The sequence below is a fragment of the Mustela nivalis genome (assembly GCF_964662115.1).
Source record: "Mustela nivalis genome assembly, contig: HAP1_SCAFFOLD_1202, whole genome shotgun sequence".
Taxonomy (NCBI): domain Eukaryota; kingdom Metazoa; phylum Chordata; class Mammalia; order Carnivora; family Mustelidae; genus Mustela; species Mustela nivalis.
Genome location: NW_028135462.1, coordinates 118,677 through 135,280, shown reverse-complemented (window position 1 = coordinate 135,280; position 16,604 = coordinate 118,677). Strand labels below are relative to the sequence as shown.

General features: G+C 47.2%; 1 long non-coding RNA gene across 1 annotated transcript in view; it reads right to left on the bottom strand.

Moving 5' to 3' along the window:
* Positions 1-7,795: 7,795 nt before the first annotated feature.
* LOC309857316 overlaps positions 7,796-16,604 on the bottom strand; it is a 75,227-nt gene continuing 66,418 nt past the window's right edge. The window contains exons 2-3 of the long non-coding RNA XR_014307627.1: positions 11,129-11,248; positions 7,796-8,307 (exon numbers count right to left, since the gene is read on the bottom strand). This is a non-coding gene — a long non-coding RNA (uncharacterized lncRNA). The remainder of the gene's footprint in view (positions 8,308-11,128; positions 11,249-16,604) is intronic.

The window sequence follows — 16,604 nt, the reverse complement described above, 5'->3', positions numbered from 1 at the left end:
CCTGGCCCCTGTTCAGCTCCATACTGAATGCAGGCAGAGCTGGACTAACATGCTCACTTGCTAGCTCAGCCACCCTCCAGAGAAGTCACTCTTCGGTGGCCACCTTCCTGACCCCCTGGTCGCTTCTCCACTTGTTCAGATATTGCTCTGAAGTCTGAGGAGGACAGAGCGGGGCTGCCACAGAAGCAGGCCAGAGGAGAAACCAAACCATGTGTCCACACTGTCCCCCAGCACTGCTGCTCTGAGAGCTTTCGGAGTCCTCAAAGGGTTAGGATTTAGGGGCTTCTTCAGAACCGGGAGTGAAAACAAGCATAGGTCAAAAGAAAAGCGACGGCCCCCACACAAAAATAATAATCACAAATGAAAACTATGTTAACTCTGAGTCCCAAAGTCGAAAAATTGCCTTGAATCTGTCACTAGAAAGCACCCAAGGCCTCACTCTCTGGGTTCTGGGTGCCCTGGGAATGGCAGGAGGCTCTGACAGGCGCGTGGGAGTGCGAACTATGGGGGCTAGCCTGCCCGCTGGCGGGGGTGAGGCGGTACCCCCTGTGGCACTGTCCTGGCCCGACCCCCTGCGGACACGGTGTGGCATGGCATCCAGAGTGGTCCTGGTGCACTGGGGTTGGCGGGAGGCTGGGCCCCACCACCCCACACCCTGCTCTTGGCTCGTGTTTTCTGCTTCAGGTGAGGGCGCGTCGCGGTGTCACTTTACCTGTGAACAGAGGGTCCTCCAGAGAAGCCATGGGGCGGGGAGGGGCAGCAGGCGGCCTGAACGGGAATGGGACACCGCAGCGTCTGGGGCTAGGCTGGAGCGTGGGAGCGCAGGGGCAGCGAGTATGGTGGGTCCTGCAGTCCCGAATGGGCTGCAGCACAGCACCCTGGCGCTGCGCGCCCCTCCTTCCCGCCTGGGCAATTAGCAAAGCCCCTTCTCCATGCCGCCCCCGACCCGCCCCCGCCCCCTCCCTCCTGAGTCCTCTGAGAGCAAACTTCCAGCTTTGGAAATTAGCAAAGACCCTTCTCTGCGCCGGCCCCGCCCCCTCACTCCTGAGGCCTGAGCACTGGCATGCTACTGCATTGCCAGCACCTGGGCTGGGCAGCCTCCTAGCCTGGCTCCCTGAGCGGCTGTCCACGTGCAGCCTGGCTGCGAATAGATCATCAGTCTTAAACGCCGGCTGCACTCTTGGGTCAGTTTGCTGGCTTCCAGATTGCGCCCAAAGCCAGGAACCAGCTTCCCCAGCACAGGCCTGGGCTGAGATGCATGCCCTGGATCTGTCTGAGCAGTCTCCTTGACTCCAGGCAGGGATGGCACTTCGACCTGGATGTTTGGGTTTTCTGTTTGTTTTTTTTGGTCATTGATTATTACATGACCTCCAGGGTAGGTGCTCCACAAAGGGAGTGAAAACAGGACGCCATATATAAGCATACAGCCATTCTAGAAAAATAGCTTGGGGTTCTCCTGGAAACGCTGCATTGGTCCTTGCACTATGGTTTAATAGAAAAGGGATTATGCACCAAGTTACTTAAATGAGCATAGGTTGAAATCGTTTACTGAGAGTAAATATTTTAAATAGTTATATTTTAACTAAATCTATCATCAATCATAAATCTATTACACGAAGGTTACAGGCAATTTAAAAGCAAGAGCACTCTCTTCAGGGTTTTAAATAACCCCTGTCTCTCTTGGCACATGAGAATGCAAAGATAGGAAATGGTTTGTAAAAGATCATATAATAGCTTTTACTAATTCTATTTATTTGACAGACAGAGATCACAAGTAGGCAGAGAGGCAGGCAGAGAGAAAGATGGGGAAGCAGGCTCCCCATCAAGCAGAGAGCCTGATGAAGGGCTCGATCCCAGGACCCTGAGATCATGACCTGAGCCCAAGGCAGAGGCTTAACACACGGAGCCACCCAGGCGCCCCCAGATGAAATACATTTCTGACTTAGAAACTTCAGATAGAATTATTTTGTCCATGATGACAACTGAAGAAAATGTGTCATCCCTAAACCTAACCTTAAACCCTACCAACGCTGAAACCTAAGCTGACCTTAAAGCCCAAACTAGAACCCTGAATCCCAAACCTGGAATGGAACCCAAAGCCTGTACCTGAGCCCTGGATCCAAGCCCTGAACCACGAACCCAAACCCTAAACCAGACCTCCAAGTCATGAAACCTGAACCCAAATCTCAGCATGAAGTCAAACCCCAAATTTGACCTTGAACTTTATCCCATAAGCCCTGAGTCTTAAAGCCTAAATCATAAACTTAAAGCCCTAAACTATAACTCTGTTCCCTTGTCCTTCACTCTAAACCCTCACCCTAACACTAAACCCAAAGCCTGATCTAGAACTCTGACTAAAACCTGAACCTGTACCCAAATTCAAATGCTTCACCACACTTTGCTTAGGCACTTGCCATTGATGGATATTTGCAGTTTCTACCTTTTGATTCTTGTGAACATTGTTTGGGTTGGGGGCTAGGGTTAGGGTCTTGGATTAGGGTAGGGTCCAGGCTTGAGACCAAGTTGAGGTCAGAGTGTGGGTCTGCATCAGGGCCATGTTCAGTGACACTGTTTGGGTCAAGGACTGTTGTAATTCCACATTGTTTCCAATTCATTGTTCCTTAGCTATTTGGGGGGAAGTTGGGGGGTATTGGGCTCCATGCAGCTTGAATTTCCGGAATGAAATGGCATCAGCTGGACCCCAGGAGGGAGCAGGACCTTCCACTGAAGGGTGAGCTCCCACAGTCCTGCACTGCCTTGCACCGCCTGCAGAGGGCGCCAGACCCCAGCTCCGCCCTGAGCTAAGGCTGCACAGCCACAGCTGGGACCAGAGCCCCGCCTCTTCAGGACCCACTGTGGAGACTTCTGGAGAATGTGGGGCGCCTCCCACCCTGACAGGACAAGCTGAGGAGGGTGTGGCTCTGCATCCACACTGACCGGACCCGTGGTGGAGGACGCGCCCACACTGGCAGCAGTCCAACCTCCTAAGGACCAGATGCTGGAGGAGCTGAGGAGAAGCCGCCTGAGTGCACTGTCAAGGGGTTCGTGGTCTCAGGACCCCACAGAGGAAGGGCGCCCTGTGTAGACACTGGGGCTTCCGTCGTTTTGTGTGAGGAGACGTGGCCTCCTGCTGTGCTGTGCGCGGGGCTGTGGGGTCCCCCCTTTCTGGGCTCGGGTGCTCCTAGGTCCTCATCTGTGTTTGTGTGCTCACGGATTAGGTTCCTTGGGCTCCTCAGATGGTCTGAAGTCAGGGAGCGTCCCCCTGCTTCGGTGCTTGTGCTCTCCCCACCTCAGCCCTGCGGGGTCCTTCCCGTGTCCACACCCACTCCAGGCTTGCACCGAGTCCGGAAATTCGGGAGCCAGAGTGAGGACTCTGTAGACGGTTTTGGGGAGAGTAGGTATTTTCCCAGTGTGGGTTCTTCCCTGAGCACAGTGCCTCCCCATCTCTGTGTGTACCCCTCCCTGTCTGTCGTCATTGTTGCAGGGCTGTCAGATGACAGGTCTGTCACCTTCTTGGTTCAGGGGCCTCCCGGGTATCTTGCTGTCTTGGATGCAGTTGTAAATGAGATCGTTCTCTGCAGTCTCTATTTGATGGTTCCTTCCGAGCACCTAGGAGTGCCACTAATTTGTGCATATTGATTTTGTTCCTTGCAAGTTCTTGTATTTATTTGTTCGATTGGCCTTAAACTCAATCTCCCAGTTATTTGACCAGCAGAATGTATTTAATTGGGAAGAGCAGAGAATGGCATTCTGGGCTGAGCAAGCTAAGGTCCCATCACAGGCAAGTGCGAGAAACAAAGGAGATTAACATTATTTCATGGAGGAGGAAGAAGTTGGGAAGGGTGCTTGAAGGAAAGTCCCTTGGAGAAAGGCAGGGTGATGGAGAATTCTCACCAGCTGAGCTGCAATGCTCCTACAAAAAGTCAGGAGATGAACCTCCACCTTCCCGTGTGGGGCCTGGAATTGGTGAGTCTCTCCTGTGGGGGATTGCAATGTGGAGTCTGTAATGGGCACTGAGCAGCAGGCGCCCCCTTCCAGCCTCCCCTTCTGGCATCCCCAGTCCACTTTACTGGGGCTTCCCTTCCTGCTTTTGCACAGTTCTAACCAGCTTGTGGTGGAACGTTGTGGAAAAACTGAAATTCCAAATCCACTGCTTCTACTGCACCTGAGATACAGGGGCCCATGATTTAATTCTCCCACGAGTCTCTTGCTAACATGTGTCCTCTCCATGTTGGGTGACCTGGATCTGGGAGGGCTTGGCCTCCATCCCAAAGTCTGATGTTCTCTCTGCTTCCGTGTCGTCGTGCTAACATGGATGTTTGGAAGATTCATTTCCTCTGTGGTGATTTCAAAGTGCAGTCAGCTTGTTATAGCAGCACAAATACGTGCTGTCTCCACACTCAGATTCCCCAGCCGTCATTTCTTTACCACGTTTGCCACTTCACACGGGATGCTTCAGTGTGTTTGATCCCACACCAGGACAATGTCCTGCAGAACCACCACATAACCTGAAATGAGGAGATCATTACAGAACCCATCCAAGGGTTAGTGTTAGGAACCAGGGACATGGCAGGACTGACCTGAAGACCCCATGGAGAGCTGTCTGGGTGGCTGAGTTGACAGTGGAGGTGAGGGTGAGTGTCTGGCTCTGGCTTTGTGTCCAGGAGTCAGCTCTGTGTGGGTGTGTCCTCAGCTAGGCATGCAGATTTCTGCTCCTCTGAATCCTTTCCGGAGTTCCAAATGGCACAGTTTCCTTCTGGGCAGCAGGCTGAGTCCTCTGGGATTGCCCATGTGTCCCCAAATTGTAGGGCACCTACTGCAAGGCCTTTGGGGTCACAATCCTGAGAACCGAACCAAACCAAAGGTTATGGTTAGGGCCCACCACATGGCAGGCCCGATCTGCCAGCACTCTGTCCATCTTTCTGGGGGAGGAAGCAGTCGAGGGATTTGTTCAGGGTGAGTGTCAAGCTCCAGGTTTGCATCCAGTGGCCTGCTGAATATGGGGTGTCCCAGGTAGGAATGCAGATTTCAGTTCCTCTGAATCCTTTCTGGAGTTCCAAATGGCATGGTTCCTTTCAGGGTGGCAGGGTGAGTCCTATGGTGTTCCTCACTGTCCCCAATCTCTGAGGCTTTAGAGCCAGGCCATCGTGGACAGACCTCTCAGGACAGAATCTAGGCTTAAGAGTTTGTGCCTATGGGCATGGCTGCACTGATCTGAAAGCACTGTGGCGAGGATCACAGGGGTCTGAGTTGAGAGCATTGTTCAGGATCAGTATCAAGGTCTGGGTTTGTGTCCAGTGGACCGCTGAATGTGGGGGTGGTCTCAGATGTCCAAGACGATTTCCCCTACTCTGAATCCTTTCCAGCATTCCAAATAGCCTGGTTTCCTTCTGGGTGGCAAGCTGAAATCTCTGGGATTTCTCAGGTCTTGCCATTGCCCTTGCAAGGGCAAGATACTTTTTACAGTAAAAGAATTCACCAGATGAGCTGAACAGCAGAAAAGACACAGCTCAAGAGTTAATCAGTGAACAGGAATATCATGCCAAAAACTTCTTTGATAACACACTACAGAGCAAGGGAAGATAGGAGAGAAAGCTGAGATATAAAGGACAAACCCTCCAACTTTCCAACATCATTCCCTACTTGTTTATTTCCATTGCTGTCAGCTCATTCCCAGTCAAAAATAAGTCACATGAGCCAGCCTTTTTTCTTCCTGAGATTGGGGCACTGTAAAGCCCACCAGAGGGGCCAAGGGCACCCCTATACCTGCTGAGCTGAGCCCATTTGTACCCCAACCGTGAGGAGGTACCAGCCTGTCCCCCTGGTGCTCCATGGTCTGTGGCAGTCCTTCCTTCTGGACACTGCTTTGCTGCTCTATTTTCGATAACCCTGGTCTCAAACTAGGGATTGCTCCTGGAAGAGGAACTCAGGGAGATGAGGCTCAGGAGGGTCTCCCTGCCTGGAATCTTCGTGTGAGGAGTGCACAGCCAACAGATTTTGCCCAGGGACTTGCAAAATGCAGAGAGGCAGATTTCTTTCCTCTCTTTCTCTCTCTCTCTAGCCTCATACTAACCAGGAGTTCTTAGAACTTTCTTCAGTGACTTCTTTGTGTAGCTTGGCCACTTTTTCACAGAAAGGCCACTTGAGCATGATGAAACACACGTATAAGCAATTACATTAAAAAAAAAAAACAATAAGCCAATGTACACAGACCTTTGACAGCAGCACAGGACGCTCAAGGGACCAGAGTCCCTACCTTGGGCAATAGTGGTAGAGGCCGGGTTCTGCCATGCAGGTCCCTAGACCTTTGGCAGTTTCCACGATTGCAAATCCAGACATGCAGAATCCTGAGGGACAACCTACTAACTGCAAAAGAGCAAAAATTCATCAGGATTCAGAGAGTGGAAATCCATTTGTACTGGAAAAGAAAGAAGTAGGCTTGCTGTGAATCCAGCAGGGAGGACAGGCATAGATAAAGGCTGGTGTATGCGTCACGGAAACTATTGTTTCTCAAGGGTCCTGCTGTCTCTGTAAAATGCTATGAGGACTGTCTCTTGGGGACCTCCTGCTTTCCTACCAGTGACACCCCCAGATTCTGCTTTGCTAGTCCCATGGATTCCTGGGGATACCCAGTTGATAAGCTATGCTGTCCTCATGACAACACTTGCTAATGGACTGAATGTTTGTGTCTTGTCCCAATTCAGATGTTGAAGCCCTGACCCTCAAGGAGTGCCATCAGGAGGTATGGGCTTTGAGAGGTGGTGAGGTCATGAGATTGGAACACTTGTGAATGAGATAAAAGCACTTCTGAGAAACGACCTGAGAGATTGTTCTGCCAGCTGTCATCCATGCAAGTCTACAACAGAAATATGGGCATTTGTAGATAATGAAGCAGTCTCTTGCTAGATATCAGATCTCCCAGGATCTTGCTTTTGGACTTCTCAGTCTCTAGAACTGCAAGGAATAGTACATGTTTTGCTATTTCAGCCACCCAGTCTGTCATCATTTGTTGCAGCAACTTGAACTGAATAAAGCAGAGCCCAAGTCCTGGTTAATCCCTGCTTCTACTCATTTCCCCTCAGAAAGAGCTTCTAATCCAGAACTGACCTCTGCTTTCCATACACGTGCTTCAGACTCCTTCTGTGAGAGCCCAGACTTTGTAAAAGACTCCTCCCTCATGGCAACCAGCATTCTGTGACTCCTGAGGACTGTCCTCCCTGACTGTATTGAGTCAATCAAACTGATTTTGATTCTGGAGTCCCAGGATCAAGGACTGCATCAGGCTCCCAGCTTCATGGGGAGTCCGCTTCTCCCTCTGACCTTCTCCCCTCTCATGCTCTCTCTCTCACTCTCTCTCTCTCTCTCAAATAAATAAATAAAAATCTTTTAAAAATCTGATTTTAACAGACCATAAGCTTGTTCTTGCTGGTCTTTGGAAGATTAGGCATTAGCCCTTCGGAGAAAGTTCTGAATGGCTGCTTCATGAAGGGGTGAACTGTGTCCCCAAAGTCTCTTTTTGCTGCCTTCTAATCACAGATGCTGAGACAAATCCTCCCAGGTGCTGGTTTTTCAAAGCACTTAATGCTTTGGCTTTGAAGTTCCTCACTTGACAGTTCTGCTTTAATCAGTTTGTGACAAAACAGCCAATTGGTGGTGGATGCAAAGTGCACTGATAAAGTTAATATCAGGGAACAATTTTTTGAGTGTCATGCATGTGCACGTGTGTGCACACACATATCCATGTGCTAAGCATTATGGTAAATGTCTGACAAGAACTAAAAGATCAAAAAGTCAGGATACCCCATTAGCTGATATTTTTATTATTCCTACATCCTAATCTATGAAAAACAGGGTCAGAGAATAAGAAGTGGCAAAAAGAATCAAGATTTGAGGCAGTTCGATTTCTCAGCCAGCCTTGATCAATAGGCATGTACACCTGTGTCTAGTTTCAGGTCTGTGTAACCTTGCCATAACCTTGGATAAGCCATTCATCTCTCAAGTTCAGGTTCTTGGTCCAAGGAGGGAAGGGGCACAGGTTGAGTACCTCCAGTGGGACTTCCTGGCAGGCTTGTTCATCCAAGCATTCCTGTTTCAGTTTGAGTAATTGAAGCCAGTCTTTGTTTTACCGAAGGCCAAGCTTGTCCAGTGTGTCCATGCCACCAGCCAACAGCATTTGTCCATGCCATGTAACAACTGAGCAACATTCATAGGAATGGGGGGAGGAAAAGATGTCCACAGGTGTTGACAGATGTTCTGCATGGAGGAACAGGAGCTGGGGCCATCACCTGCTGTTTCTAGTGGCCTTCTCTGTCGAGTTAAAATAAATGGCAATTATTTGCAATGACAGGGGTGAAAGTAGAGGGTATTATGCCAAGCGAAATAAGTCAGTCAGAGAAAGACAATTATCATATGATCTCACTCATATGTGGAGTTCAAGAAACAAACCAGAATCATAGGGGAGTAAAGGAAAAAAATAAAACAAGATGAAGTCAAAGAGGGAGACAAACCAGAAGAGACTTTAAAAAAAAAGATTTTTATTTACTTATTTGACAAACAGAGATCACAAGTAGGCAGAGAGGCAGGAAGAGCGAGAGAGGAGGATGCAGACTCCCCAGGGAGCAGAGAGCCTGATGTGGGGCTCGATCCCAGGACCCTGAGATCATAACCTGAGTTGAAGGCAGAGGCTTTAACCCACTGAGCCAGCCAGGTACCCCTCAGAAGAGACTCTTAATCACAGTAAACAAACTGAGGGTTCTTGGAGGGGAGAGGGATGGGTGGATGGGGTAACTGGGTGATGGACATTAAGGAAGGCATGTGATACAGTGAGCACTGGGTGTTACAAAAGACTGATGAATCACTAACCTGTATGTCTGAAACTAGTATTATATGTTAATTAATTGTATTTAGATTAAAATTTTCTTTAAAAATAATTTTAAAATAAAATAAGTAACAATCCAATAATGATCAGAGTTATCCAGCAGGGAGTATCAGATCTAGAAGTCAGTTAAATTTAAGGGGCTTGCCGAAGTTTAGGAGAGTCACGCTAGGTCATTTTCCTGTGTGGGGAAGTCTTCAGGGGCAGTTCCAAAGACAAAGATTATTAATATTTCTCCTTCCCCCATTCCTCCTAGAGCCAAAGATGTTTCCTCCACTCACCCACTGGCCCTGTATGTAGGTGTTGCTTTCTCTCTACCAATCAAAAAATCAGTGAGTAACTATAACTTCACCTTTTCCAATATCCCCCTACCCCCGACCTTTGGTCTTTAATGGCCATGGGCAACAGGGACAAAGACATTTTTTAAAAACTTACAGAGATCTATTATGCTCTACTACCTTGGCCCGCATGGGCCACTGCAAAGGGATTCTGTGAACCGTGTACTCAGATGAATGGTCATTATCTTCAAAAAGGCAGGGGCAGTGATAGACACAGGAACCAAAAAAGCAAGAGTTAACGGACCATCAGAATAATGGAGTACCAACACTTTTATGTCCTTGGCTTGAATCCTCAAGGTCCAGTGTCTCAACAGAATTTTCATTTTGGTCTCATCTGCCTCACTTGTCCACCCCTGGGCCAGTTGGCAGTTATACTGAGAACCGGAAATTTTCCTTAGAAGATAGAAAGAGTATTTGTCAGGTAAACCAAGGAAATGTCCATTACAGGAAGTTAGGCCTTTTGTCATGGTACTCCATTAGCACCCTCCTGACTGTTAAAGAAAAAAAAAATATTGTGACACCCATTAAAGAGAGTAAGGAAGATTTTAATCAAGGGATGCTACTATGATGAGATTTTATTGTATAGTATGGGAGAGAAATCTGGCTCAGCTCAGACAAATGGAGATTTACAGCTAAAGAGCATGGTGGGGATCACTGAATGTAAAATTAAGATGGAACATCAAGGGTAAGGATGAAGGGATTCTGGCTAAACCATCTGGACAGTAATATTGTTGAAGGAAGGCTAGGGTCATAAACTATTGAGATCAGGGGATAAGGAATTTTTTAAAAGACTTATTAATACATTTTAAAGAGAGGGAGCAGGGGTAGGGGTAGAGGGAGAGGGAAAGAGAATTTTAATCAGACTCTTCACTGAGCATAGAGCCTGAGGTGAGGCTTAATCTCAGGACCGTGAGATCATGACCAGAGTAGAAACCAAGAGTCAAACGTTCAACCAGCTGCACCAACCAGGTGCCCTGGGAATAAGGGATTGGATCAGATATTAAGGGTTATAGATACTGAAGCACCAGGGTGGCTTAGTTGGTTAAATCTCTGGCTTTGGCTTGGTCATGATCTGATCCCAGGATCAAGCCTGGCATTGGGCTTGCTGCTCAGTGGGGAGTCTGGTTCTCTCTCTCCCTCTGCTATTCCCCCTGCTCAGGCTCTCTCTCTGTCAAAATAAATAAATCTTAAAAAAAAAAAAAGTGGTAAGATACCAGGGGTGAGAGATAAGGAATTTGATCAGATATCAAGAGTAGGATAGAAGATTGCTGAAAAATGACCAAGCAGATTTCTTGCTAAAACTGGGCTAAGTGGGCGGAGCCTAAGGTCAAGGTACACAGAAAGAGGACTCAAAGGAACTTGACTCGAGTCTGGTCAAGGAGAAAATCTTCATCATCCATGACCATTGTATTTTCTGCAGTCACACATTTTACTAATTCTTTTATCAGACATTCAGTGAACGAGAAACATGAACGCAGCAGCAATAATATAACAAATGTAAGCGCTCTAGAAGAGACAAAGGCAGTATGGGAATCCACCTCATCAGATTTAGAATATGCATGACTCCATGACTGAATTACTACCACTGCTTGACTGTTGAGATTAAGATGTAGTACAGAGGATCAGAGGGAAGGGAGGGAAATCTGAATGGGAGTCATCAGAAAGGGAGACAAGCCATGAGGCACCTTTAACTATAGGAAACAGACTGAGAGTTGCTGGGGGGGAGGGGAGTGGGAGACATGGAGAAACTGGTTGATAGGCATTAAGGAGGACACGTGATGTGATGAGCACCAAGGGTTATCCACAACTGATGAGTTACTGAATTCTCTGAAACCAATGATGTACTATCTAATGGCTAATTGAATTTAAATATCTAAAAAAGGCACTTCAAAAAAAAAGATGTAGCATAACTCACAATATCCTTTGAGTGGAAGAATGTGCGGATTTTCCACACCTCTGCTGTCCAAGTCCCATGGCTAGTAGCCACATGTGGCTAATGACCACTTAAAAGGTGGCCAATTCAAATGGAGAAATGCTGTAAAAGCAGAATAAACACTGGCTTTCAAAGACATATTGTAACCAAAAGTCAGAGAGTATTGCCACCCTCACATCACAAACATCGCATGACTTCTACAGCTAATGAGAGTGGGACCCAAGATGAGAGAGGTCAACCTGAAAGTCCATGATGTCAGAAAGAACATGGAGAAGAAAGAGTCACAATCCTGGAGTGGATGGGCTGAGGACTGTCAGAATGCCTTTTTTTTTTTTTTTGGTGATTCTGTATACGGACAAGGAGAATTCACTGGAGATGACATCTGTATGCCTCACATTTTCAAGGGAAAATTATGAAAACGCATATAGACCCACAGCCATAGTTTAATTATGTTTGAAATATATTCAGAACTACTCCAGTCAGTAAATTGCATATTTTCACATTTAGCTTCTCAATTTTCTCTTCGGCACCTCCCATTCTTGAAATCCCAACACAAATCACATCTCTTGCCTAAGGACCATAAACTACCTCACTATCAAAGGCTACAGTTCATTCATTCATTTGATTCATTCAAAGCAACCTAATCTTGAGTGATGTCTTAGGCGCTCTTCTAGGGACTGGTGACACGGTGAACAAAATAGGTAAAAATCTCACTTTCATGGAGCCTCTCTGGTATTTAGGGGAAAATCTTTCCTTATCAACATGAAAATACTTTTTATGGATGTTGCTTAGAATTTCAGTTTTTTTTTTCTTGACAGTATCTCAGGTGATCATCTTTGAGGTGGTTCTCCTGAAAATATTTTTGGGGGGTACTGACTCGACTTTCTGAGTCAGACACTTTCCTAAAGACAGGGGTCAAAGGAAAAGTGACAACTGTCACTCTTGCAGTAAGAACAGGGATCACAATGCTTGAAACAGATATGCTGCTCAGCTGTCAGAAAGTCCACAAGGCTCCAAATGTGTGTGGCCAACTAACGGAACCTGTAACTCAGAGGTTATCATCCTGAGAGCAATGGGAAATCCCTCTAGTTAAGGACTCTCCTTGACGGAAGCTTGACAATGGCCTTGATTTACTTACTATGATGTTTAGGTAATTATACACATTAAGAAAAGTGCACAAGGCACTTACATTTCCATGATACCATCAAAGATATTGTTGTTTTATTAAAATGTTACATCTAGAGTTGTAACGTATAGAGTAGTTAAGTCAATCACTATGAGGTACAGGTGAGACTATTGTAACAGCCATACTTCCATAAAAAAGAAAAATTTTTTGTGGTTTCTGATCTAGGAATCAGCCAGTGAATAATTCTATATCAGTGTCCAGTTACCGGGCTAAACATGTAATCTATTTATATTTCTGAGGGTAAGCAGAATTGTGATCACTGAGCCAGCTGTATTCTAGTAACTACTCATTTACCCAACATAACAGATATAAGAAGGTAAAAGGCTTCTAAGGAGACTGGTTACTTATATTTTGAACCACATTTTGGCAGGTATAACTTGCAACTTGTGCTTAGTGGTAAGATTTCTGATATTTACTTTCTCCTTCCTTTGGCAAGTCAAGTTAGTTAAAAAGTAATTAGAGTAGAGTCCATTGTTTTTCTTAAATGCTTACAGAGATATAGAACTCTCAAGTTTCTTTACTAGACAGGATTAGATCACATTAGTGATAAAGATCAGAATGATTTACATTGCTAAAACGAGAACTTCCTGTCAGTTTGGAGAAAGCTCATTTTTATAACCAACATATTGGCTGGGCTAGAGATTAATAAGTGCTATGGGTGGGGTGATGAATGTGATATATTCAATGACCTGTGGAATTTGTTCTGTAATTTCCCCACTCCTCTGGTCAGCAGAGCGTCTTCTTCAGTACCCAGCACTGCCCATAACTGCATTCAGAAAATCACTCTCCAAAAATGGTTATTTGTTTTGCATTTTTTATAATTTTTTAAAACATTTGATTTATTTACATGTCAGAGAGAGGGAATGAGAGCACAAGCAGGGGGAGCAGGAGAGGGAAGGGGAGAAGCAAGCAAGCTTCCTGCACAAGGGCTGAAGAAGACAGAATGGGAAGGGGACAAGAAGAATAGTGGGTTTCAGATTCTTGGGAACAGAGCCCACATCTATTTCTATGTTTATCTCACTGCTATAAACCCAGGTCACAGCAGAGTGCCTGCAGCAGAGTCATGGAAGTGCTCCAGAACTGATAACTATTGCTATTTATACTACTAACATTCCTCCACAAAGGGCCAAGTGTCATAGCTTCTCCCAGTTCCCCACACTGAACGCAATGAAGAATCAAACTATCGGGTGAAGGATGGCGAGGGGCATTTAACAGGACCCAGATCACAGGAGCCATATTGTATTGCAGGACCAGGGGTCTTACCAGTGACTAGGTATTCACTCCTCTTGAGAGGCTAGCTCCTTGGATCTCCCTCTTCAATCCTCTGAACCCATGTCTGGCATCAGAAACAAAAGTAAACATAACGTATCGCCCTTGTTTATTTTTTACTATTATTTGTTACAGAGGAAGAGAGAGATCACAAGCAAGGGGAGCTGCAGGCAGAGGGAAGGCAGGCCCCCCACTAGAGCCTGGTATGGGATCCAATCCCAGGACCCTGGGATCATGACCTGAACCAAAGGTAGATGCTTAACTGAGTAAGCTACCCAGGCGTCCCTTATTGTCCTTCTTTAAAATTTAATGTATTCTCTCTCCCTCTCTCTTTGTCCCCACTCTGTCACTCATACTCACACAATCACAGAGTCACAGACAATAGCAAGGCATTTCCCATTCTAATTCGCTAAGGCACTGTGAGCTTAAGCTCAACAGAATCACTTTGCCAGCTGCTGCTCTACCGTGCCCTGATCCCTTCTCTATCCCCAAGCTCGATCTGTAACTCAAGTGTCATGGTGGTGGCTCTTTCTGCCCTCCCTCCACAAGGCTGTCATCAGCACACTCTTCCCCGTGGCTCCACTCTCCAGCACTGGCTGCCTTTGGTCTACGGGTATGCCCTCTCCTAGAGCTTTTCCACTCTCCCTGAGGGGAAGACAACCCTTACTTCTCCCCGGTGGCTGTCACGTGTCCGCTATATATTGTGACGATCAGCCCGATTAAGAGATTGGGAACTAAAAGACTGGCTTCTGCTTATGGATCAAACTAACTCTGGGGCTTGGGACACATGACAGCAGCACATGGTGGTAGAACTGAGATGGTTAGGGAGTTAATCTGCATTTTCACATCTGGTCAGCAGCAGAACAAAGAAGACACCCCAGATCTCCTATCTCCCAGAACAGTACTCTTCAAATAACTTACAGCACCATCCTTCTCCAGCTTTGGAAGTGGCACTTTTCCAACCCCAAAGTCTTGATTCTAGGCAGCACTCCGAGAGATACTCCCTCCAGAATCACCCCTGGCTGGAAGTAGTGGTCGGCCAAGGCCTCCCAAATATCTTCCCTTCAGAGTTGCACTTGCATCAAACTCAAAACTGTGGCACGTACAGGACTTTCCTGTCGGCCTCTAGCTCTAATGACCTATTGGACTTCAGAGGTGCTCTTTTATACCCACTTACCTTATAACATCAACGTGTGACTCCTCTAGAATTCTCTCCATGGTTTTTCTCCTGTACTAATTGTTATGGACTGAATTGTGTCCCCACAAAAGTCATATGAAGAATTCCTAATCTCCGGTGTGACTGCATCTGGAGATAGGGCCTACCTAGAAGGAGGTACTGAAGGCTTGGTGAGGTCACAGGAGTCCTAATCTGCTAGGACTGGTGTCCTCATAAGGGTGAAACACATGAAAGCACTCCCCCTACCTCCCCTCTGGGGGTCCACAGAGAAGAGGTCATCTGAGGGCACAGTTGAAAAGGTAGTGATCTATAGACCAACAAGAAAAGGCTCACTGGAGACCAACATTGCTGGCACCTTGATCTGGAACTTCTGGCCTCCAGATCTGTGAGAAAATACATTTCTGACATTAAAGCTCTCCAGCCTGTGTTTGTCTGTCCCCGACGGCCTGGCTCCAAAGCCTCAGAGAATGGGGACAGTGAGGAACACCATAGGACTCAACCTGCCACCCTGAAAGGAACCATGCCATTTGGAACTCCAGAAAGGATTCAGAGGAACTGAAATCTGCATTCCTACCTCTGGACACCCCCATATTCAGCAGGCCCCTGGATGCAAACCTGGAGCTTGACACTCAACCTGAACAAATCCCTCGACTGCTTCCTCCCCCAGAAAGATGGACAGAGTGCTAGCAGATCGGGCCTGCCATGTGGTGGTCCCTAACCATAACCTTTGGTTTGGTTTTCAAGATACTGACCCCAAAGGCCTTGCAGTAGGTGCCCTACAATTTGGGGACACATGGGCAATCCCAGAGGACTCAGCCTGCTGCCCAGAAGGAAACTGTGCCATTTGGAACTCCGGAAAGGATTCAGAGGAGCAGAAATCTGCATGCCTAGCTGAGGACACACCCACACAGAGCTGACTCCTGGACACAAAGCCAGAGCCAGACACTCACCCTCACCTCCACTGTCAACTCAGCCACCCAGACAGCTCTCCATGGGGTCTTCAGGTCAGTCCTGCCATGTCCCTGGTTCCTAACACTAACCCTTGGATGGGTTCTGTAATGATCTCCTCATTTCAGGTTATGTGGTGGTTCTGCAGGACATTGTCCTGGTGTGGGATCAAACACACTGAAGCATCCCGTGTGAAGTGGCAAACGTGGTAAAGAAATGACGTCTGGGGAATCTGAGTGTGGAGACAGCACGTATTTGTGCTGCTATAACAAGCTGACTGCACTTTGAAATCACCACAGAGGAAATGAATCTTCCAAACATCCATGTTAGCACGATGACACGGAAGCAGAGAGAACATCAGACTTTGGGATGGAGGCCAAGCCCTCCCAAATCCAGGTCACCCAACATGGAGAGGACACATGTTAGCAAGAGACTCGTGGGAGAATTAAATCATGGGCCCCTGTATCTCAGGTGCAGTAGAAGCAGTGGATTTGGAATTTCAGTTTTTCCACAACGTTCCACCACAAGCTGGTTAGAACTGTGCAAAAGCAGGAAGGGAAGCCCCAGTAAAGTGGACTGGGGATGCCAGAAGGGGAGGCTGGAAGGGGGCGCCTGCTGCTCAGTGCCCATTACAGACCCCACATTGCAATCCCCCACAGGACAGACTCACCAATTTTAGGCCCCACAGGGGAAGCTGGAGGTTCATCTCCTGACTTTTTGTAGGATCTTTGCAGCTCAGCTGGTGAGAATTCTCCATCACCCTGCCTTTCTCCAAGGGACTTTTCTTCAAGCACCCTTCCCATCTTCTTCCTCCTCCATGAAATAATGTTTCTCTCCTTTGTTTCTCGCACTTGCCTGTGATGGGACCTTAGCTTGCT